Source organism: Musa acuminata, chromosome BXJ2-9, assembly GCF_036884655.1.
Source record: "Musa acuminata AAA Group cultivar baxijiao chromosome BXJ2-9, Cavendish_Baxijiao_AAA, whole genome shotgun sequence".
Classification (NCBI taxonomy): domain Eukaryota; kingdom Viridiplantae; phylum Streptophyta; class Magnoliopsida; order Zingiberales; family Musaceae; genus Musa; species Musa acuminata.
This window is the reverse complement of record NC_088346.1, coordinates 17,665,550-17,691,186: the sequence shown is the minus strand read 5'-3', so window position 1 is coordinate 17,691,186 and position 25,637 is coordinate 17,665,550.

The following is a 25,637-nucleotide window of genomic DNA, read 5'->3' as shown; positions in this document are numbered from 1 at the left end:
TTTCTAACCTTTAAACAATAGAAGGCTTTGATTAAGAAGCAAACGGGTAAATAGATTAAGCGGTTTCGAACAGATAATGGCATGGAATTTTGTAAAGGTGACTTTGATGAATTCTGCAAAAATGAAGGAATCATTCGGCATTGCACTATTAGGATGACTCCTCAACAAAATGGTGTGGCCGAACGTATGAATAGAACACTCTTAGAGAGAGCAAGGTGTATGATCTCAAATGTAGGGTTAACAAAGGACTTTTGGGCAGAGGCAATTAATATGGCATGTTACGTTGTTAACCGCGCTCCTTCTGTGGCACTTAACTTTAAAACTCCAAAGGAAGATTGGTCAGGTACTCCTACTGATTACTTTGATTTAAAAATTTTTGGGTATCCAACATACATACATATAAATGAAGGAAAATTAGTGCCTCGAGCGAAAAAGTGTATTTTCCTTGGGTTTGCTTCTGGGGTGAAAGGATACAGATTATGGTGTTCTGATCCCAAATCTCCAAAATTTGTAATCAATAGATATGTTACTTTTGATGAATTGTCTATGTTATCTTCCAAAAAGGAATCTACTAGTTGTACAAATGATAGTGCGCAGAAACAAGTGGAGCTTGAGATTGGTAGGTCTGATTCTTTTTAGTCGAACTCTTTTACTCAAAGAATGCTAGTAGATAGTCCCGAGTCTACTAATGTAGATGATCCAGAGGAAAAGTAATATTCCATAGCCAAGAATAGACCACGGAGAGATATTTGACAACCACAAAGATATACAAATTTGGTTGCATATGCTTTGTCTGTTGTAGAAGAAACAAGTGAAGTTGGTGAGCCTACTACCTACTTAGATACAGTTTCTTATGATAATTCCGCTAAGTGGTTGATTGCGATGAATGAAGAAATAGAATCTCTCCATCAGAATAAAACTTGGGATCTTGTGAAGACGCCTTCGGGTAAGAAAATTATTGGATGCAAATGGGATACTATTGCTGAGGGAAAGGTCCTTGTTCAGAAAATTCATATGAGGGACAATCCAACTGATATATTTACAAAGCCTTTTCCGGTTTACAAGTTCAAGTAGTGCTTGGACTTGGTTGGTATTCATTGTTGGTGATTGCCCATTGGACTTTTGTGAAGAAGGTGGAGCAAGTTTTGTTGGGACATGCCAAGGTGGAGATTTGTTAGTTTGACAAGTCCCACATAGTCCCACATAAGGAAAATCAAGCTTGTTATTTCCTATTGGAACTATAAATAAGGGCTTGGGCTTTGAAGTCAGATATACCATAAGAAAACCTAATTATTTGCTTTAGGTTTTTCTTGTTTAGTAGTTTCATGTTTTATGACCTAGGAACATCTTCCTAAGGCATTTATAATTATTCTTTTTATAGTAGTGATTTGCTCCTCCTTCGTTCGTGGATGTAGGTCAATTGATCGAACCACATAAATCTGATATTCTTGTCGCTTCTTTTATTTTTTCTACTTTATTATCTTTTTAGGTTACCAAATTACCCTTTGGTAAATTTCCTGGGGCTAGCTCTAACTGTCATTGCAGAACTCAATTGGGTCACAAATCTGCTCAAAGAACTCAACATCAACTCTACTCCTATAATATATTGTGACAATGTCAGAGCTACCTAACTGTGTGCTAATCCGGTGTTCCACTTCCACATGAAATATATTGCTATCAACTTCCATTTTATGCGAGATCAAGTTGTCCGTCGTCAATTATGAGTTTCTCATATACATTCGTCGTCAATTACGAGTTTCTCATATCCATTCGACTGATCAGTTAACCGACTCACTCACGAAGCCTCTCGCTCGCTATCTTTTTGCGTTATATTGGTCAAAGATTGATGATAGGAGCACCATCTTGCGAGGGAATGATAGTAGATAAGATTTTCTTAATTATATAAGGATATCTCTCAACTGTGTTGAGGAAAATCCTCCCTCATAACTTGTATAAATAGAAGAGGGACATATGAATACAATCAAACTCCTTCCGATTCAAAGTGTTCGTTTCTCTATTGCTATTGCATTGTTCGTCAGAGGTAAATACCGCTTCCTTTGCTCTATCTCGGCACATTATGAACCTCCACCTGGATGTTCTTGATAGGTAAGATATTAGTCTTTATCAGTAAAGAAAGAAGCCAATGTTAATAAAATAAGATTAATATTAAGTGTTTGTTTATTAGGATTATGAGTTGAAATAAAATTAGATAAGCTTATAATCTTTATATGACAGTGTAAACTAAATCAGACACTTGAGTAAAAAGAAAAATTAGTCTTTTTTTTCTGTCTCTTATTTGGTATCTTTGCAAACCACAAGAAGTAATGATTGGATAGCATACACAGTAGTACCACACTATCCTGGTTGCGTGGATCAAACAACGGGATGAACTTTGCCAACCTAACACATTAGAATAATGCTTTGTCGCGTTCTTCACGGTGTATGATGAACACATCCCATCCATTCACAGTTTCTTTAAACTGGTGTATTGGCTTGTTCAATCTTCTCTCATATTATTATTATTAGTTTTAGTTTCTCTGACCTCCAGATGTTTTTGTTGTGGTATTTGAAGACATATAATCTATCAGATGTTTTTGTTGTGGTTTTTGAAGACATATAATCTATCATTGATGGTTTGTTCAATCTTTAGCCCTGGCCGTAGGTTTCTTAGTGGAAACGGTGGGATGCTGAATGATGTGATGTGACCATCACCTTCTGAAAGCATCCATCTACTCCGAACATTTCTAGCCATAACACTGGTGCACTAAAACTTAGGAGTAAGCAGTGTGATGATATGAAGGACAAGTATCCTCCACTTGTTGGTCATGTAGGTTACTAGGGCTGTTTCTTAACTTGTAGGAGCAAATCTATTCAATGTTGCATGTCATGAATTACACTTGCAGACAAAAAAGAAAAAAAAAAAGGAGAAAACTGTGGGCTAATTGGTGCTGTATGATATGAAATCATTTTACAAGTTTGTGTTGCAGTCTCCTGCATGGTCAGCTATATTGTTTTTCAGTGATACATCTACTAGAGCTAACCAGAAAATAATCTTTGAGGTAAACTATTTATATATAGCACTATCTTTTAATTCGCAGATCTATGATACAATCATGACAGAGAAAAAGAAGATTGCCAAAGAATGATTATGAAAAGGAGAAAGTTATGCAATTTTGCATGGTTCAAAATATGCATTCTGATTATCCAAAAAAAAATGCAAAAGATCTAATAAAAGAGGTGAAAAGGTAAGTTATCATTGGCACTGAAAACAGATAGATACTTAAGGTCTAATAAAAGAATTTCGAAAGCAAGTTACTGTAAATTCCAAATCTAATGGCCAAGAAGCAAGACAAGAAATAATCATTTTTGTCTTCATAACCTGAAGCTTTTACAACCCTCATTTATTTAACTTTAAGCCTTGAAAAGTATATCCAACTCACGCTCTACAATTGCTTTGTACCACTTGGAAATAGGCTTCTCTTAAAACAATAGGAGTGTGCTTATACAAAGGATATAGTGTTGAATTGAATACAAAAATAAACTAAGCTGCTAAATCAACTGACTAGAAAGAACCAATCAATGCATGTCTATGTTTTAGTACATTTGGAAGATTTAGTAAACTGGATTTGGCATCTCAAGTTAATTAGGATTGTGATGTTTGAATAAAGCAACACTAGTGACCAGTTCATATCGGTCAATTAAGTAGGAAACTTCAGCAACAAGAGGCCACTTTGTGGGGGCTCCCATACAAGCGCCCCTCATCTTCTCCAGTACTGATAAAAATAGTTGACCTAGCCATGGTGAAAAGCTTGAAACTGTGTCCAAATTTATATGGCAAATTGTCAATGGTTGAGTATTCAGCAGAAGTGGGTGCATAAAGAAGCCCAAGTTACCATTCCTGACCTGTATACAATCCAAGGCAGAGTGCTTGCTGTTCTTTGTCTTCAGGAAAAATGCAAGTTGGTGGTTGTTTGCAGCCACCAACATGCTGTCATGGCCATGGGAGGTGGTGCACATGAACTTAGCACTATCCGATATGTAAAGTAGCAGCAAGTGGCAGAAGCTGAGCTGCTTCAAGAACTTGAGCATCAAGAGAAACAAGACTAGATTTATCATGGAAATGTGGGTTCCTCATCTAAGGATAAACTCTTCCGGTGCTCATATGGATCAATCCCCATTTTACAAGATTTGAATGTGGGATTGCCTACCATACACTCCCATACTACCACATATTCATTTCGCTACAACATACACCTCAAGAGCATGCACAATGTGCTACCGAACATTCTCCATGTTCTACACAGAAGCAGCAACAGCAGACATGGAGGACCAGGTAATCTTGAGATCAAACCAGACATGAAATAGAACCTACGACTCATGACTCTCCCTGACCAATCCATGAAATCATTTGAAGCTCATCCACAGCCACACACCAGGTAGGTGGAGCACTTGATGGTTGAGATAGCCAGAGCAAGCAGGTACCAGCTCATTACTCCTGCCACTCGGGGTTTCATGTACTCATCATCCCAATGACTGACTGCAACTCAGCCACAGACGCAGGAATCTAGGATTGTATCCGTATGGCTTAATGTTTCATTGCTGTGACAAGAGCTTGGGTGAAAATTCTTCAAGGGACAGACTTTTATTATGTATGTATTGAAGAATTGCTGGGAGTATCAGCTTTAATATAGAATTCAAACCAGGATTGTTGCAGCACAAGGACACCCATTCAATCTTGGTCTTTACTGGCTGTCCCTTAATGCAAACCATGAAGGACAATCGTCTGTTTCCTCTATGATGAGTTGTTGATGCATTTATTGGTGAAGATATGTGAAGTCAGCAAGTTTGATTCAGTGTGCCAGTAAGCTTAGACTTGTTAATACTTGTTTCAAAAGCTAATCATACGTCCCAAAAGGATGTCTTACTTAATTAGGAAGAAGATCAGATCAGGTTGGCAGGTTCAGAGACGATTTTTCTTTAACTAAAAATAAAATAAAAAAATGAAATCTGATCGAACCATATTGGACTCCTTAATTGCCTAAGGTGAAGAATTATTTACTAAGACTTCGATCATGAATTTATTGAGTCATTTTATATGGTTTGGTTTGCTTAGGACCGAGTTGATTTGTTTCTTAGAATTTAATTATCATTGTACTTCTTTGCCTTAGAAATTAAAAAAAAAAAAAAAAAAAACTTCAAACCCAGACCGGAGAACAGAAATATTTTTTTTTCTAACTATCATTTATTTTTTATTTTGAAGAAAATAAAGTATGGCGTATGTTACAATATTGGATGGAGGCTATGATAATATAACATTTAATACTTCATATTCTTGTGAAATTAATAAAAATATGATGCTTACATCAATTATATTCCAAACTAAAAGTTTGTATTTAATGTTAGCTGATTTTTCACATCGAAGTGTAATTCTACCAAAAAAAAAAAAAAGAACAGATTTTTTCTCATAATATTGTTATAAAAGGATATGACTAATGCCGGGGGCTTGTAAAGCTTACTAAATGCTGATCTTTCTGCAAAGATTTTATTAACATTTTTTGCTTTAGATTATATGTTGCCCAATCAATTATTTAGGATGAATTGTATTGTATATATATGTATTGTTTTTATAAATGGTAACCGGTAAAAAATATGATTTAATCCAAGATTTTGCTATCGACATTTAAAATACATACAGAGCTAAGCTAGCTAGCATCTTATGATATATATCATATGATAAGTGCCTATAATATACCACCTTTAGATCCATATTTTCAATGTCTTAATATATGCTTGTGATAAATAAACTCAGATGTGGAGTAATGAAAAAAATGTTAGGGAATAAATAACCTCAAGAACCTATAACTTTGTTCTGCATGTACTTGTAAAGTTAAACCCTAAAGTGTATTAATATTCCAAACTCAACATTTATCTAAATTTAAATTGTAAACAAACCATTTCTAGTCATCATTGCTATAAGAAACAACAAACCCTCCCTGACCTGAATTCATCATTCACTGCTAGAGATTGGATTTCTGTGAGGCTGAGCGATGCGTTTATATGGAAATAATAGCTACTACATGAATCCGGGGCCCATGCAGCTCTCTTCTTCTGCATGGATCGCCCTGTGGGTGTCACTGTCATAGTCCATGCAGCAGCAGAACACATCATACAAAAACACAAAAGAACAAGGGAGGCTAGGCTCTCGATAGCTGACAAGCCAACCCTTTCTCTCCCATGGGTTGAGAGTTTTTTTTAGGTCGATGTCACAAACCAGCTGACCACCAAGACAACGTGATTATGATGAGATGCGATGCCACACCTTGTCTTCTCTTCTCGAGGAACCACCGGTGACGATGAGATGGGAGGTGAATGGAAGTACGACTTGGGAGAGGTAGGAGTTGGAGATGAGTGGAAGAAGCCGATGGAGGAGGAGAGGAGTTTGGGAAACCTGCTTAATTTCTGCTGCCGATTTACATTTCTGCTTAAATTGTATGTTTTAGACTTTAGACATGTCTGGGTCATTGGTTAACACGAATAAAAAGATAAATGACGATTTACCTATATGTGATTTAGTCCTGTTTTAAGTTCTCAACATGTGGTTAGAGGATTGTTAAATAATCTAATGTTTTTAACATGTGTTGAAATGGTAGGAATATAGCATCCATAACTTGATAACATGACATCGAAGTGCAGTGATGACATTTATGTAAATCCATATATCTTTTATGGTTAGACAAATTTTAACAGTGACTTTTAACTAATCCATATATCTTTTATATGATTAATTCAGCATTTATTTACTCCTACGTGAGACTTTGAGATGACAATATTAAATTATTTCGACAAAAATGATTATGATGCATAAACATCAGAAGGCCAATCTGACATCAAGTGAGACGTTTAGTTAAATGCATCAACACCCGATTGCGACGCTCAATATTAATGCTTGACAATTCAAATAATACTTAACTCCGTTCAAACTAATTGATAATTATGTTTATGTTTAACTGCATTTTGAGTGATGCAGGTCTACTCGATCAGGATTAGACAGTTAACGCAGGAGGAATTGACGTTGTGCCGGAGGAGATGACGTCAGGGTATTGGACGGTAGAAGGCTTCGGACGTCGGGCGTCGGGCCAAGGAGAGTGGAATTGCGCCAAGGATATTGGGGTTGCGGAGGTCAACTGCCGATTGGGCAACAAGCCGCAAGAGAGGACGATGCACCGAAGAATCGGACGAAGCGCCAACCAATGACGTGCCGGGCAACAGAATGTCAATTCGCGTTGTAATAATTGTCTAGATCGGAGTAGAGTTTTGGCTTGTGTGTGCAGGATTAACTACGATAACGATGAAGACATAAAGCGAAAAAAAGTGCTGGAGTCAAGCACGAAAGATTTGTTGGGAGTTCGAGAGTTCGACGGAAGTCCGAAGGTTCTTCGGGAATGCTGCCGGAACTAGCCGAGAATGAGTAGGGAGCTTGCCGAAGGGTTTTTCGGAAGCTCGCCAAAAGGTTCGTCGGAAGTTCACGGAGCTCACCGAGAAAGATCGGAGCTTGCCAAAGAAGCTCATTGGAACTCGCCGAGATCAAATCGTGAAGTCTACGAGCTTGTCGGGAGTCCGCAGAATGGTTTCCGAGAGTTTCTCGGAAGACCGTCGGAAGTTCGCCGGAAGCTCGTCGAAAGAAGTCTTGACTTGCAGACTTTGTAATAGCTTAGAAAATGTCTTTAAATTCGTAGTTAGCATGTTCCTTAGGGTTAGGATTAGGTGTTAATCCTATAACCCAAGTAGGGGCCAATTGGGCCCGAGTTTTGAATGGTTTGGGCCAAGTTTGGAGCCCAAACTAGTAAGCTGTAAGTGTCTGGCAGTGGCATCGCCAGACTGGGCAGTGGCACCGCCCAGCACCCGAGAGCTGGGCAGTGGCACCGCCCAGCACCCGAGAGCTGGGCGGTGGCACCGCTTGACTGGGCGGTGGCACCGCCAGCCTCGGGAACTCAAGAGAATTCAAATTTTGGAGATCAAATTTGAATCCTCTTGGGATCTATAAATACCCCCCCCAATTCTCAGTAGAGAACACAACCTTTTGAGAAGCTAGAAGTTGAGAAAAGCTTTAGGAAAAGTCTTGTTTTTAATAGCTTGAGTGTTCACCTCCTTTCTTTTCATTGAAATCTTTGTAAAAGGGTGAACCACTTATAAGAGGTTGTAAGAGGGGTGTAAGAAGGAGGTTGATCTTCGCCTAGTAAAGGAAGATCATTAGTGGATGCTGGTGGCCTCGACGGAAGAGGAATCGGAGGAGTGGATGTAGGTCACGATTGACCGAACCACTATAAACTACCGTCTTCTTTGGTTTGCATTTTATTCTTGTCATTTACATACTACAAACTACTTTACTTAGTCACTACGCTTCCATACGCTTCTAAGTTATTAAGCTTTTCAAGTTCGATTTTTTATCGTACGAAAGATTTTTCCAAAACCGAAGTTTTAATCCGCTGCACTAATTCACCCCCCCCTCTTAGTGCCGCTCCGATCCTAACAATTGGTATCAGAGCCCGGTATTTCTCATTTCGGATTTACACCCGAGAGAAATGACTCTTCATGGCTTTCAAGAGGGCTTTTCGGTTGTTCGTCCACCGTTGTTTAACGCATTGGACTACACTTATTGAAAAACTCGAATGAGAGTTTTCTTGATTTCTATGAATTTGGATTTGTGGAATATCGTTGAAAACGGTTTTCAACTTCCCTCTAAACCGATGAACGAATGGTCGGATTTGGAGAAGAAGTATTTTTCTTTAAACGCAAAGGCTATGAATGCATTATTTTGCGCTTTGGACAAAAATGAGTTCAATCGGGTTTCTTTATGTGAAACGGCTTTCGACATATGGCATACTCTTGAAATCACACACGAAGGCACTTCTAGAGTTAAAGATTCGAAAATCAACATTTTAATGCATGATTTTGAGCTTTTTCAAATGAAGCCAAGCGAAACCATTGTTGACATGTACACCCGTTTCACGGATGTCATCAATAGTTTACAAGCTCTTGGCAAATGTTTCTCGAATTTTGAACTTGTTAGTAAAGTTTTACGATCACTTTCTAAAGCTTGGGAATCAAAAGTAACGGCAATACAAGAAACAAAAGATTTAAATATTTTTTCACTTGAAGAACTTATCGGATCATTAATGACAATAGAAATGGTGTGCAATGCACATGATGAACACAATGAACACTTGAACCACCTTCCAAAGAACAGGAAGGATTTGGAACCTCGGACAAATGAATACCAGTTGAGCGATGACTCAAGTGATGAGGACAATGATGAACTTCAACTTCAAACACCAACTCTTAATAAGTTCATTAAACAAAAATCTAAAATAAACAATGAACTTGAATGGAGGAAGAGGCCAAAGAAAAGGAAGGCACCCAAGGATGAATCAAGAACTTCCAAAGGTGAAACGGCGAATTGGGCTTTGACGGGCTTCGACTACAAGGTAAGTAACTCAACTCTCTTGAATTATTTTGAAATTACTTGAAGATTTTCATGAGTTCTTAATTTAGATAGTAGGAATAGGAAATAAAAAAATTTATTTTTCAAAAATTATATCATGTTTTTCTTTTTTAGCATCTTTGAAAAAATTAAAAATTTGATCAATGAAAAGTATATTGCTAAGGTTTCATGCATGTTATGTTTTGAAATGTTGAATGATGTATGCAACATTATGGATTATAGTTATATGATATGTGATAATGCTTAGGATTAATCCATGCATGTGTATTTTGATGATTTTATGTCATGTATAAGTTTTTGAAGTAAATGTTGATTTGATACTCTCATTTTGGATTAACATGTTTTTTGTTTAATCATTTTTACGACGAATTAAGATGACATTCTCATGACATATTAAAATGACATAGTGCATGTACATCTATGTATGAATTTCTTGATAGTCTTTTGATGATAGATGTGATATCATGATGTTTTATTTTTGATATGTTTGGTCTTGACGGCTTTATGACGAAACTTATGTTTTGACTTTAAATGATGATACAATGTTTTCACAAAAAGACTTGAACACTCTTACATGAAATCAATTGTATGAAATGGAAATGAATTTTCTATTCTATTGAGATTAATGAATTTATTTTACCAATCTTATGAATCTCATGAAAATAAACATGATGAATATTTTATAAATGAGTTGTCTTATAAAATTTTGTCTTTACATCTTGAACTTTAATGCTTATATTGATTTGGCATATAAAGACTAAGGCATGCTCATAAGAAGCAAATCACATGAATAGAAATTTATAAAAATGAAATGTAATCCTCTATCTTATTGATTTCTACCTAAGAGACCAATAAAACTATCTATGCCATTTTGAATCTCTTGAAAGAAATGTTGAGATTTTGATGATTTGGATTATTTGAATTTGAATGAGTTTTATTCAAAATCATGATCTTGATTCCGTGATATATACAAATTAAGATTTATTATGAATAAAGATTTTTTCATTAATCGATCTCCTAAGATTTTCTTTTGATTATTTATGAGTACGTTTTTCAAAAAGAAATCATGCCTTTTGGTATTCATATGTTCTAATCTTTCATGATATATATAATTCCTTGTATTCATAAAATGTTTATTGCATCACCCAATTACTTTCTTCTTGATATTCCTTATGTGGTGATTAAAATTATGCATGAAATACTCTTGATATTATTTTGATGTATACAAATGAAAAGTTATAATCATGAATGATCGGATGAAATTTGACAAGTTAATATCTTCATGATTTGAAATATTTATAATTTGAAATTATGCATGCAATTGCTTTGTATTGTGATGATATATGCATCATGAATACTTTATTATCATACATGAAAATAGTGATAAATATTTTGAAAATAAATGTTTGTATCATGTTAGATGATTTTATATTTGTGCATGATGAGTTATAGTAATGATTGAAATAATGATTGAAATGATATGAATGATGATTTGGAATTATGTATATAATGATGAGTTTATATGTTTTGAAAATATATATGATGATTTGGTATTATACATGCAATAATGATGCACATAATGATGACATATTCATGATAAAATTATTATTTTGATATTCATGACTTGAATCTTCCTTTCTTTTTGCCAATGACAAAGGGAGAGAAAAAGTTGCTAATGTGCTATCTTGAATTGATGTAAAGGGTAATCTCAAAGATAAATTAGCTACCTTGCACAAGTCAAGAAAATACAAAAATTTGTTTACTTTCTTGCACATCTAAAGAAAAGATACAAATGTAACACTTGCCAAATTGTTTGCTTGCCTCATGTAAAACATGGTCTCTCGCTAGTTTGGTATTTTGCTAAGGAAGCAAAACTAACACTTCTCAAAAGAGAAGAAAGAGCTTACTTTCTTGAACATCTTTAATATGCTAGCTGGCATGATGTACAATTTGCTATCTTGAACATCACAAAGAAATATTATCATGCACATTGCAAAGAAAAGCAAATATGCCAACTTGCACATCTTTAAATTTGCTAGCTTGTATGTAGTAAAACTTGCATATCGTAAAAGTTGCTAGCTTATAGAGAAGCAAAGAATTGCTATCTCGAAAGAAACAAAAAATGCAAAACTTAGAAAACTTGCAATATAATTGCTCTTGCCATGCTTTGTATCAAAAATAGGTTGATATCTTTAAAAGCATCGCATTAATTTTTTTAGTATTGCAATGTATCACATGTATTGCAAATTGAAATTTTTGAGACTATTATCATATCATGTTTAACAATTGATGTCTTTCATGACATGATTTCTTTGCATTTTTGTCTTGTATGTATCATGTGATGATTGAAATATTGATTGATGCAAATTCATAATTTATGTAAAAGTTTAAATCATTGGTTCCTCTCCTTCTTTTCGGCAATGACATAGGAGGAGAAAGATTGCTAGCTCAAGTTAAATGTTGGCTAGCTTGTACTCTTCCCTTCTTTTCGAAAAAAACAAAGGGGAGAAAGCTTTTGCTAGTTAGAACATGCAAAGAAAAGTAAAGTACAAGCGTAAGAAGCAAGTGTTGAATTGCCATGATTGAACTTAAGAATCTTGCTATGCTTTTGTACTTATATGTTATGATGAAAATCTAGCTTTATGTTGCAAAAACTTGCATATCTTTTAAAATAGCTAGAGCTACTTCTCATTTTTGCTGATGACATAGGGGGAGAAGTATATTGATGACTTCATGCATTGAATTGAATATTTTATATATATTTGCATGATGGTTTAAATATTTTTCATAACATGTGATGATTGTTACTTGGATTTGGGATAATCCAAGTGTTCTATCAATGGCATATTGATAGGGGGAGTTTGGTTAAACTCCGGGGAGTTTAAGTTAACTCCATTAGTCATCAATTAGTTGTCATCATCAAAAAAGGGGAGATTGTTGAATCTCGTATTTTGATGAAGAAACTAATTGATAATTATGTTTATGTTTAACTGCATTTTGAGTGATGCAAGTCTACTCGATCAAGATTAGACAGTTAACGCAGGAGGAATTGACGTTGTGCCGGAGGAGATCACGTTAGGGTATTGGACGGCAGAAGGCTTCGGACGTCGGGCGTCGGGCCAAGGAGAGTGGAATTGCGCCAAGGATATTGGGGTTGCGGAGGTCAACCGCCGATTGGGCAACAAGCCGCAAGAGAGGATGATACACCGAAGAATCGGACGAAGCGCCAACCAATGACGTGCCGGGCAACAGAATGTCAATTCGGGTTGTAATAATTGTCTAGATCGGAGTAGAGTTTTGGCTTGTGTGTGCAGGATTAACTACGATAATGATGAAGACATAAAGCGAAACAAAGTACCGGAGTCAAGCACGAAGGATTCGTTGGGAGTTCGAGAGTTCGACGGAAGTCCGAAGGTTCTTCGGGAATGCTACCGGAACTAGCCGAGAATGAGTAGGGAGCTTGCCGAAGGGTTTTTCGGAAGCTCGCCAAAAGGTTCGTCGGAAGATCACGGAGCTCACCGAGAAAGATCGGAGCTTGCCAAAGAAGCTCATTGGAACTCGCCGAGATCAAATCGTGAAGTCTACGAGCTTGTCGGGAGTCCGCAGAATGGTTTTCGAGAGTTTGTCGGAAGACCGCCGGAAGTTCGCCGGAAGCTCGTCGAAAGAAGTCTTGACTTGCAGACTTTGTAATAGCTTAGAAAATGTCTTTAAATTTGTAGTTAGCATGTTACTTAGGGTTAGGATTAGGTGTTAATCCTATAACCCAAGTAGGGGCAAATTGGGCCCGAGTTTGGACTGGTTTGGGCCAAGTTTGGAGCCCAAACTAGTAAGTTGTAAGGGTCTGGCGGTGGCACCGCCAGACTGGGCGGTGGCACCGCCCATCGCCAGTGCAACGGTCGACAAGCGGTGGCACCGCCAGCCTCGGGAACTCAAGGGAATTCAAATTTTGGAGATCAAATTTGAATCCTCTTGGGGTCTATAAATACCCCCCCAATTCTCAGCAGAGAACACAACCTTTTGAGAAGCTAGAAGTTGAGAAAAGCTTTAGGAAAAGTCTTGTTTTTAATAGCTTGAGTGTTCTCCTCCTATCTTTTTATTGAAATCTTTGTAAAAGGGTGAACCACTTATAAGAGGTTGTAAGAGGGGTGTAAGAAGGAGGTTGATCTTCGCCTAGTAAAGGAAGATCATTAGTGGATGCCGGTGGCCTCGACGGAAGAGGAATCGGAGGAGTGGATGTAGGTCACGATTGACCGAACCACTATAAACTACCGTCTTCTTTGGTTTGCATTTTATTCTTGTCATTTACATACTACAAACTACTTTACTTAGTCACTACGCTTCCATACGCTTCTAAGTTATTAAGCTTTTCAAGTTCGGTTTTTTATCGTACGAAAGATTTTTCCAAAACCGAAGTTTTAATCCGCTGCACTAATTCACCCCCCCCTCTTAGTGCCGCTCCGATCCTAACAAACTCATTGTAATTCTATCCGGTAAAATGAAATAATTATAAAATTTTAAAATAATAGATAGGAATATATCATTGCCTCCTCCTGTACTCTTCTCTCTGCCCGAAGCTACTTTACCATATAGCAACGATCAAATAGGATTCTTTTTTCCCCAAGATCGTTTATTTATTTAGGGGCTCCAATCTCTACTCAACCATAAACTTTATTTTATCTTGTACACTGCATTACTTCATTTTTCACATTTTTGTGAAATTATCATGACGAGATTACTGCCTATTTTACAAAAGGATAAAAGGTCCCTAAATATGTCTATCGAGACTCTATAGCAAATAATCCGATGATATATGTTATTAATTTTTATTATCTAAAAATATTTTAATTTAAGAATCGAATAAGTTTTGTTGTGTACACCGACATATGTAACCAACTTAACTTATTCTTGTTACATATGTATGTATGTATATATTTATATATACACATATATATATATACATATACACACATATATATATACATATATATATACATATACATACATATGTATAGACATATATATACATATATTTATATATACATACATACATACATAAATATATATATATATATATATGTATATATGTATGTATGTATGTATATATATATATACATACATACATATATATATACATACATATATATATATATATACATACATATAGGGAGAGAGAAAGAGAGGTTCAACTAAAAGCATATGTTTAGGTCTCATATGTCAAGGTCTCAAATTAATTATTAGCAGCCAAACATATTCTATATTTCTCAAAGGAACGTAAATGAATCTAAGTTCTCTAAATGCTTTCAGCATCATAGATCATATTTAATAGAGTTAATTAATAATTTTAAATCCCTTTGACCAATTTGATACGATGAATTGAGGACTCATACTTCATAATAACACATTCTACCTCAGGTCTCTCTCTCTCTCTCTCTCTCTCTCTCTCTCTCTCTCTCTCTCTCTCTCTCTCTCTCTCTCTTTAATATATATAATATACTAATACAAAATCCGCTCTACCGGTAGAACACATATATTTCAGGTTTTCTATTACAATGAAAATTAAATAATCTCAAAACATGTCACTTAATTATGAGTATGTATTTAAGTAGAAATCATCGATTGCTTGAGGATCCTTATTAAAACGTTTAAATTGTTTGGGAAGGAGTCCAATATCAAATTTACATAACCTCACAAACATTTACTATTTGGATACAAAACAAGGATTCATGCTTGGAATTTTACAATCGACTTCATCCACACTCTCAATATCGCCCTTAAAACGGAAAAAATCAAACTCTACAACTTTCAATAATTTGAAGTATTGTCCATAATATCACACCTTATTTTTTAGTCAAATTTAAGTCTGATTTTATGTTATCGGTGTCATCACCCCCACTCAAAGGTACTCGAGCTCCTTCAGAGCTCGACTCACCAAAATACTTAAGCTGAAGTTAATAATAATAATATACTCATTAAATCCTTATAAGCCAATCTTAATTTTACCCACTTTTAATATGGGACTAATCAGGGGTGTTACAATCACCCCGACTCAAAAATGGGCAAGATTAAGATTGGCTTATAAGGGTCTGATGAGTATACTACTATAACTTCAGCTTAAGCATTTTGGTCAGTGGTTTAAACCAAACAAAGTTGATAGGCCAGTTAGCCAATCAGACCCGGGTCATGACATTTGATATCAGAGCATGGTCTAGGGCCTATAGGTGTATTAGGTCCTTTGATTGACTCTAACCGATGATTGTCTTTAACCTATTATAGGAGTAATGGAGCCAATTCCAGAGATTAGTCATCTTGTCACTCGGGGTGCTCATGATCGTAATACTACTAGTCTACGGACTTGGAGAGGTGTTCAAACAAATAATAACTTGGAAGCTCCACGCACCGTAGAGCAACCCAGTCCTCCCGTACACTTGTCACTAATTATGGGCCAGCTTCTCCGACTTTGTAGAATGCCCCTCATGCCCCAGCACCCGTCGATGCTTAAGATGACGTACACGGAGTCCTCAATGCTATTAGAGGATACTTTGAGCATCAGGAAGAATGAGATAAAATTTCATGGGGTAGGAGTAATACCTTAGATCACTTTAAGAGATTGGGACCACTAGTTTTTTAAGGCAAGCCCGATCCAATCTTTGTTGAACATTGGATTCGTCAAGTGAAAAAGATATTAGAAGCTATCGAATGTAGGAAAAATCAGAAAGTGCCTTTCACTTCTTTCATTTTGGAAGAAAAGGCGACACTTGGTGGACCTCAAAAAGGAGGATGTTAGAGGCTAGATGTAATGTGGTAACTTGGGAGCAATTTAAAGATGCATTTTATGAGCAATTCTTTCCTAATTCAGTTCTCTTTGAGAAACAACAAGAATTTCTTAGCATCCACCAAGGAAATAAAACTGTAATGGAATATGATCATCATTTCACTGAGTTGGCTCAGTTCTCTCCACATATTACTTTTAATGAAAGTCAAAGAGCTCGTCATTTTAAGAGGGGACTTTGATCATCAATTAGAAAGTCTATTGCAGTACTGATTTTACCAACATATACTGAAGTATTAAATCGAGCTTTGGTGGTAGAGAAATTGGATAATGAATTACAACAAGCAAAGGATCGAAAGCAACCTTTTAGTGCTACATCATTTACGTATGGCAGATCATATTCTGGACCCTCAAAGAAAGGTAAAGGCAAACAGTTTGGGCATCAACAAGCAGGAGCTCCTAGTAATCAAGTCGTCATAAGATGCTATTTCTGTGAAGACATATCATGTTTCTACCTCATGCCCCATGGGACAATGCGTATATTTTTATTGTCAACAACCAGGGCACATGTCGAAGGACTGCCCTCGGAAGCAACATCAACGCCGAACTCCACCCGAAACAGTTGGACAGCAACAGCTAGGACCTAAAGAGGGAGGACATGCAAGAGTCTTCGCACTGACTCATCAAGATGTTGAAGCCTCAGGATCTATTATTAAATGTATCATCACACTTTGTGGTATGCCAGCATCTATGCTTATAGATTCTGGTTCTACGCATTCTTTTATATCACCCTATTTTGCTATAAAACTACATAAGAATTGTGAGATAATGAATAATGCATTAATGGTAGTAACGCCAGTTGGAAACTCTTTGATAGTTGATCAGATATATAGAAATTGTGTTATTACTATTGAAAGTCATAATTTTGCTAGTAGATCTTATTCTACTAGAATTTTAATATTTTGATGATATCTTAGATATGGACTAGCTTTCAGCATACCATGCAAGTGTCGATTGTTTTCGGAAGACTTATTACTTTCTCACCTTTAGATCAACCACCTTTCAAGTTTATTGGGATTCAAGAAAAGCTCCCTCCTATTATTTCAGCCTTGAGTGCTACCCAACTATTATTGAAAGGATGTCAGGGGTACTTATCCTTCATATCTAGAGAAGAATCTAAGAAGCCAATATTAAAGGACATCCCTATTGTATGGGATTTTCTAGATATGTTTCTTGAAGATCTACTAGCACTGCCACTAAACAGACAGATTGAATTTACAATTGATCTTCTACCTATCACTGCACCTATTTCTAAACCCCATATAGAATGACACCAATTGAGTTGGAGGAGTTAAAGAAACAGATCCAAGAGATTTTGGACAAGGGTTTTATTCGACCCAATGTATCGCCTTGGGGTGCCCCTGTCCTATTTGTAAAGAAGAAAGATTGATCTATGTGACTATACATCGATTATAGATAACTCAACCAAGTGACCATAAAGAATAAATATCCTCTTCCCCAAATAGATGACCTGTTTGATCAACTTCAAGGTACTCAAGTATACTTAAATATTGATTTAAAATCTGGGTATCATCAACTGAAGATAAGGGAAGGTGACAAAAACTACCTTTAGAACAAGATATAGTCATTATGAATTCTTAGTAATGTCTTTTGGACTCACAAATGCACCGGTTGCCTTTATGGATCTCATGAATAGGGTGTTCCACCCTTATCTTGATAAATTTGTAATTGTGTTCATTGATGATATTTTGATCTACTCTAAAAGCATAACAGAGCATGAACACCATCTTAAGACAGTTTTGGAAGACCTAAGGCAAGAGAAAATATATGCCAAATTAAGCAAGTGCAACTTCTGGCTCAATGAAATTATGTTTCTCGGTCATGTAATTTCGAGCGCTGGCATATCTATTGACCCTCACAAGATTGAAGCTATGATAAAATGGAAGCAGCCTTCTAATGTTTCAGAGATTAGAATCTTCTTGGGTTTGACTGGATACTATAGAAAATTCATAGAAGGCTTTTCAAAAATAGCAGTACCATTGACCAAGTTGACACAAAATAATATAAAGTTCATGTGGGTTGATAAATGTCAACAAAGTTTTCAAGAATTGAAGAAGAAATTAACCAGTGCTCCTATCTTAGTGATTCCTTCAGGGGGAGAAGGTTTTATAGTGTATAGCGATGCCTCACTACAAAGGCTTAGTTGCGTTTTAATGCAAAACGAGATGGTAGTTACTTATGCATCGAGGCAATTAAAGCCTCATGAGAAGAACTATCCTACTCATGACTTAGAGCTAGCAGCTATCATTTTTGCACTGAAAATTTGGAGGCATTATCTCTATGGACAGACTTTCGAAATCTTCACAGATCATAAGAGTCTCAAATATATTTTCATACAGAAAGATTTAAATATGAGACAAAGAAGGTGGTTGGACTTTCTATAGGATTATGATTTTAATATTAACTACCATCCTGGGAAAGCTAATGTAGTTACTGATACCTTAAGCAGAAATACCTATAGTCTTATAGCCTATATGAATATTCAAAGGAATCTATGATGACGGAGTTGGCAGACTTAAAATGTAAACTTTTATTAGAGACAAATAAATGTTTTCTTACGTGTTTGATGGCACAATCATATTTGGTGGAAAATGTTAAAGAATGTCAGAAGGAAGATACATATCTTCAAATGATAATTAAGAAAAGAGTTCAAGGATCTAGACCTGAATTCCTCCAAGCCGAAGATGGTTCTATTACATTCCATGATCGACTTTGTATTCCCGAAAGCTATCCAATAAAGATGCAATTATTGGAGGAGGCACATAGATCAAAATTTAACATCCATCCCGGGACTACTAAGATGTATCGAGATTTATGTCAAAACTACTGATGGCGTGGTATAAAGAGAGATATAGCAGAGTTTATTTCTCAATGTCTGATATGCCAATAGGTGAAGATAGAACATCGTGTACCTATGGAAAAATTACAAAGGATTTCGATTCCTGAATGGAAGTTGGAGCAAGTCACTATGGATTTTGTGACATGATTACCTAAGATTGTGAAAGGATATGATAGAATTTGGGTAATAGTAGATAGACTTACTAAATCTACTCACTTCCTCCTTATTAACAAGAAGTATTCATTTGATAAACTAGTAAGCTTATATATTAAGGAAATTATCTTGTATATTAGGATGAGGTGGGAGAACGAAAGCTTTTGGGGCCTCAATTAATTCAAAAAGATGCTGATAATATTCGAATTATACGCCAAAGATTATTAACAGCTCAAAGTCGTCAAAAAAGTTATGCAGATCGAAGGCAAAGAGATCTAGAGTTCGAAGTTGGTAAACACGTCTTCTTAAAGGTGTCGCCAACCAAGGGAGTTATGAGGTTTGGTCAAATTGGGAAGTTAGCCGCAAGATTTATTGGCCCATTTGAGATCTTACAAAAGGTTGGGCTTGTGGCATACAGATTGACATTGCCCCCGGCTTTGGCTAGCATCCATGATGTATTCCATGTGTCTATGCTTCAAAGATATATCAGGGATCTATCACATGTCATATCTTATCAACCTCTACAACTACGAGATGATGCCACTTTTAGAGAACAACCAACCCAGATCTTGGAAAGAAAAAAATATGTTTTAAGGAATAAAACTATACCTTTGGTAAAGATTTGTTGGCAATACCATTCAAACCAAGAGGCAACGTGGGAAAGAGAAGAAGATTTGCGAGAGCAGTATCCTCATCTATTCTATTAAGGTGAGTTAAATTTAGGGACCAAATTTCCTATAGGATGGGAGAAATGTAATCAAATCAAACATTTAAGTTAGGAATTAAATTTTGTTTTCCTTACTTTCCATTGTAATTTAGAAAATCTTAATATATTTCCTTGTTTGTTAATACGAATTAGGAAATAACTATTAAGCATTCTAAATAGGGTGATATCATATTTGTTAGTATATTAAAGAAAAATAATTTATATTAGATAAATATAAAAATAAAAATATATTTCCTTTAATGGAGGTTCACCTCCTCCTATTTAAGGGGAGGGATTTCTCTCATTCGTTCCTCACCTAGTCGAGCTTGGAGGAAAGAGAAGTTATATCCTGCTAATGAGAGGTAAGTTTCCCTACTTTTTTTTATTATAAAAGTTTCAGTTTATATTTTGATTCTTTAAATGTTGAAAGTTTTATAGTTTAAAAAATATTTATCAATTCTTTAAATATCAAAATTTTTATTTTACATTAAAATAATCAGTTAAAGTTTTTATAATGTTCTTAACCCATGATTAAGATTTTCATTATAGATTTAAATATGTTAAAAATGTATATATTTTATATGACATTTTTTGGCATTACAATTTATCTTTAATCTTATTTGGATTAAAATCTCGTTAGATTAAAATATGTTATCTAAAATCTTTTTTTGATATTCTTTCATCTGAAATTTAAAATATGCTATTCTGAATGATTTAAAATTTGATTAGAATATATTGAAATTTTATATGTATTGAAAGAATGTTTCTATTTGAATTTAGAAGGTTATTTCCTTATATTAAAGCTTATTTTCTGGTCTATCTTTTAATGTATTATGATTTATATTCATATTTAGAATGTTATTTCCTTGTATTAAAACTTATCTCCTTATCTATCATTTAATGTGTTATTATATTTTTATTTATATTGTTAATGAATTTATATTGCGATATGAAATTAGATATTACTTGGATTGAAATTGCTCACAGACCAGGCCAAACCCATAGGTCAGGCCACAGCCCACTGGCTAGGCTTAGTCAGTAGACCAGGCCCAGCTCATAGGATAGGCCCAACCCACAAGTCAGGCCTTGGCCCATAGGCTAACCTAGCCCAACCTTCATGTTGAATCTCGTATTTTCATGATGAAACTACTTGATATATGTTTATGATTTAATCTACGTTTTGAGTGACATAGGATGCTTCGATCAGGATGAGACAATTAAAGCAGGAAAATCATGTTGTGCCGAAGGAACATGTCAGAAGATTGGACGTCGGGCCGGTGGATCGGTCGACGTATCGACAGAAGGCTTCGGGCCGTGGAATCGGGCATCGGGCCAAGAAGAGCGGGTATTGTGCTAAGGATATCGGAGTTGCGGAGTCAACTGGCCGATTGGGCAATAGGCTGCAGAAGAGGACGATGCGCCGAAGAATCGGACGAAGCGTCGAGGGACCAATGACATGTCGGACAACTTGGTTAATTGCTTAGGATTAATTGTCTCGATCGAAGTTTTGTTTTTGTTGTGCAAGATTAACTATGATAACGATGAAGACATTAAGCGAAACAAAGTGTCGGAGTCAAGCACGAAGGATTTGTTGCGAGTTCGAGAGTTCGACGGAAGTCCGAAGGTTCGTCGGGAATGCTACCGGAGCTCACCGAGAAAGATCGGAGCTTGCCGAAGAAGCTCATTGGAACTCGCTAAGATCAAATCGTGAAGTCTAGGAGCTTGCCGGGAGTCCGCAGAATGGTTTCTGAGAGTTCATCGGAAGACCGCCGGAAGTTTGCCGGAAGCTCGCCAAAAGAAGTCTTGACTTGCGAACTTTGGAATAGCTTAGAAAATGTCTTTAAATTCATAGTTAGCATATTAATTAGGGTTAGGATTAGGTGTTAATCCTATAACCCAAGTAGGGGCCAATTAGGCTCAAGTTCGGACTGGTTTGGGCCAAGTTTGGAGCCAAACCAAGTGAGCTGAAATAGTGAAAGAGGTGGCACCGCCAGGGTTGGAGGTGGCACCGCTCAGGAGAGGATCTCCCAGCGAAGCTGGGCGGTGCAACCACCCCAGGCAAGATGTGGCACCGCCTGGGCTCAGTCTCCGAGCGAGACTGGGCGGTGCAACCTCTCTTGACAGAGGTAGCACCGCCTGAGCTCGGTCTTCGAGCTCTAGCAGGAGAGGAGCAACCGCCTCAGTCAGGAGGTGGCACCGCCTGGGGCTCAGTCTCCGAGCTCTGCCAGGCGGTGCAACCTCTCCAATCAGGAGGTGCAACCGCCTGATCCCGGAATTCCGGGATTTGATCGTTTTGAGCTCCAAATTTGAATTGGGTTGGGGCCTATAAATACCCCACCCATTCAGCACAGAAAGAGCAATTGATCCACACCGAATTCCTGATCTTTTCTGTGATTCTAAGAGCTCAAATTTGTGTAAAGTCCAAAAGTTCTCCTCTTTCTATTCTTCAAGTCTTGAGTTGTAAAGAGAGGAGAGAAAGGATCTGTAAGGGTTGTCTCCTGAGCCTGTCAAAAGGAGAGAAACTGTAAAAGGGCAGTTGGCCTTCGCCTATTGAAGGAAGGCCTCTAGTTGACGTCGGCAACCTCATCAGTGGAGGAAGCCAAAAGTGGAGTAGGTCAAGGCTGACCGAACCACTCTAAATCTCTGGTTTGCATTTATTTTGAGCACTTTATCATTACTGCAAACCTCCTACATAGCTACTGCCCTCTGCGCTTTTACGAACGATTCTCTTAGTTCAGATCTTTCCGAATCTGCATTAAGACGTAAATCGGTGTTTTCGTACGATCTTTACATTGCAGTTTACGTTAATGTATTGATTCCATTTATAACTGCAAACGGCTTTCTGCGCATTCATAAAACGCTTTTCAAAGTTCAGTATCTGCGTTTAGACGTAAAACTACGTTTAGACGTAAAACTGCGTTTAGACGTAAAACTGCGTTTAGACGTAAAACTGCGTTCAGACGCAAAACTACGTTTAGACGTAAAACTGCGTTTAGACGTAAAACTGCGTTTAGACGTAAAACTGCGTTTAGACGTAAAACTGAGTTTAGACGTAAAATTGCGTTTAGACGTAAAACTACGTTTAGACGTAAAACTGAGTTTAGACGTAAACTGAACTTGGACGCAATCTGCGCTTAGTCACAAACTGCGATTAAATACAAACTGTGAATCGGCTTTTGCATCATAATAGATTTTATCAAACGAACGCAGCTTTCGGTTTTAAATTGCTGTAAGATTTCCGCTGCACTAATTCACCCCCCCCCCCCCCTCTTAGTGCTCTCGATCCTAACAATTGGTATCAGAGCGGGGTATTTCTCATTTCGGATTTACACCCGAGAGAAATGGCTCTTCAAGAGGACTTTTCGGTCTTTTGTCCACCGTTCTTTAACGGATTGGACTACACTTATTGGAAAACTCGAATGAGAGTTTTCTTGATTTCTCTAAATCTGGATTTATGGAATATCGTTGAAAACGGTTTTCAACTTCCCTCTAAACCGACGAACGAATGGTCGGATTTGGAGAAGAAGTATTTCTCTTTAAACGCAAAGGCTATGAATGCCTTATTTTGCGCTTTGGACAAAAATGAGTTCAATCGGATTTCTACGTGTGAAACAGCTTTTGACATTTGGCGAACACTTGAAATCACGCACGAGGGAACTAGTAGTGTCAAAGACTCGAAAGTTAACTTTTTATTACATGATTTCGAGCTTTTTCGAATGCAACCAAGCGAGACTATAGGCGACATGTACACCCGTTTCACGGATGTCGTCAATAGTTTAAGAGCTCTTGGAAAATGTTTTTCGGACTTTGAACTCGTAAACAAGATTTTGCGTTCTCTTTCTAAGAAGTGGGATTCAAAAGTAACTGCAATACAAGAAGCTAAAAACCTAAACAACTTACCACTTGAAGAACTAATTGGTTCATTGATGACATATGAAATGGTGCACAATGCACATGATGAACATGTTGAACACAATCACCTTCCAAAGAACATGAAGGATTTAGAACTCTGGACAAATGAATGCCACTTGAGCGATGACTCAAGTGATGAGGACAATGATGAACAAAACAACCTTCCAAAGAACAGGAAGGATTTGGGACATAGAACATTTGAAGACCACTCGAGCATAAGCTCAAGTGATGGTGAACTTAAACTACAAATGAAACGAAAATTAAAAAGCAAAAAGAATCGAACTACTTGCTTTAAACGCAAAAAGAAGAACAAAAATTGGGATGAATCGAGCTCCTCCGAAGAAAAGAAAGTCAACAAAAGCAAGGCGGCAAACTACGCCTTAACAGCCTACAATGATGAGGTAATCGAAATCCCCCTAATTTATTTTGAAATTACTTGATGCTTTCATGATGTATTTTTCTCTTTTAGTTTAGAATTAATTTTCTTAAAAATTACATGTTAAAAAAAAAATTATTATGATCATACTAAGTAATTTCGAAAATGATAATATTGCATATTTTATGATAAACAAATAAAATGATCTTGATTGAAAATATGAAATCATGGTTAAGAAGTAATAATGTGTATTACATTATTTCCATTGTTATTTCTCGATTTTGATTAAAGATCATGTTTGATTTGAAGAAATGCATAATGATGAAATTAAATATTTTGATTAACAATTTTATGCATGAGATTTTAAGCCGATGATAAGCATGTGTTATTCTCATGAGTATATTTGAAAAACTATGGCAAAAATATGCTCGAATGCATGAACGTGTTAAGATTATTTTTCAGACATTCTTGATTCAATGTTCAAAACACTTAATTGCCATGATGATTTTACACTATAACATGTTGGAAATTATATTTTTTGGATACATAAATTTTTATGATCATGAGCATGTTTTATCTTCATAATTGAACTTGAAAATCTATAGCAAAATCTTATCCGAATGCATGAAAGTACTAATTTCATTTTCGGATTCACTTAACAATTGGTATCCTAACAATCGGATTTTCTCATACACTTATGAAAAATATTTTTCTAAAATGGATTTGATGAAATGATTCCTGCTTATAAATTCCATCTTGAAATATGAATGATAGTGTCTTTGCTTGCAAAGATTTGTTTCACATACATATCTCCTATGATTCATGTGTAGAAAAAGAATTTATAAATCATAATACAATGAGATTTCTTATGCAAAAATAAAGTGCTTTTGTGATTCTTTGCTAAAGAGAATAATTATTAAAATCATGATCTTGATAATTATAACATGAAGCTCTTTATAAATCAAGATCGTTCATTATGCTCCCTACATTTATCAAAAATGAGTTCTTCAAATGAAATGCAACTTGTCTTTTGATTTCATGATATTTTGTGAATTTCGAAATTAATTTTAATGACTTGATTATGAGTTTCAAGTTGACGATTTGATTTGAATAAGTTATGTCTAAATCATAATCATGATCTTGCAAAATTGAAATCACAAATAATATCTTTTGGTATTCATAAATTGATACTCAAAATATGAAAGTATTGGTATTCATGACTTGATTTTGATTGAAACATTACATGCTTAAATTAATCATTCTTCTATGTTTCAAAAATTCTTTAAATGCCTTATGTGA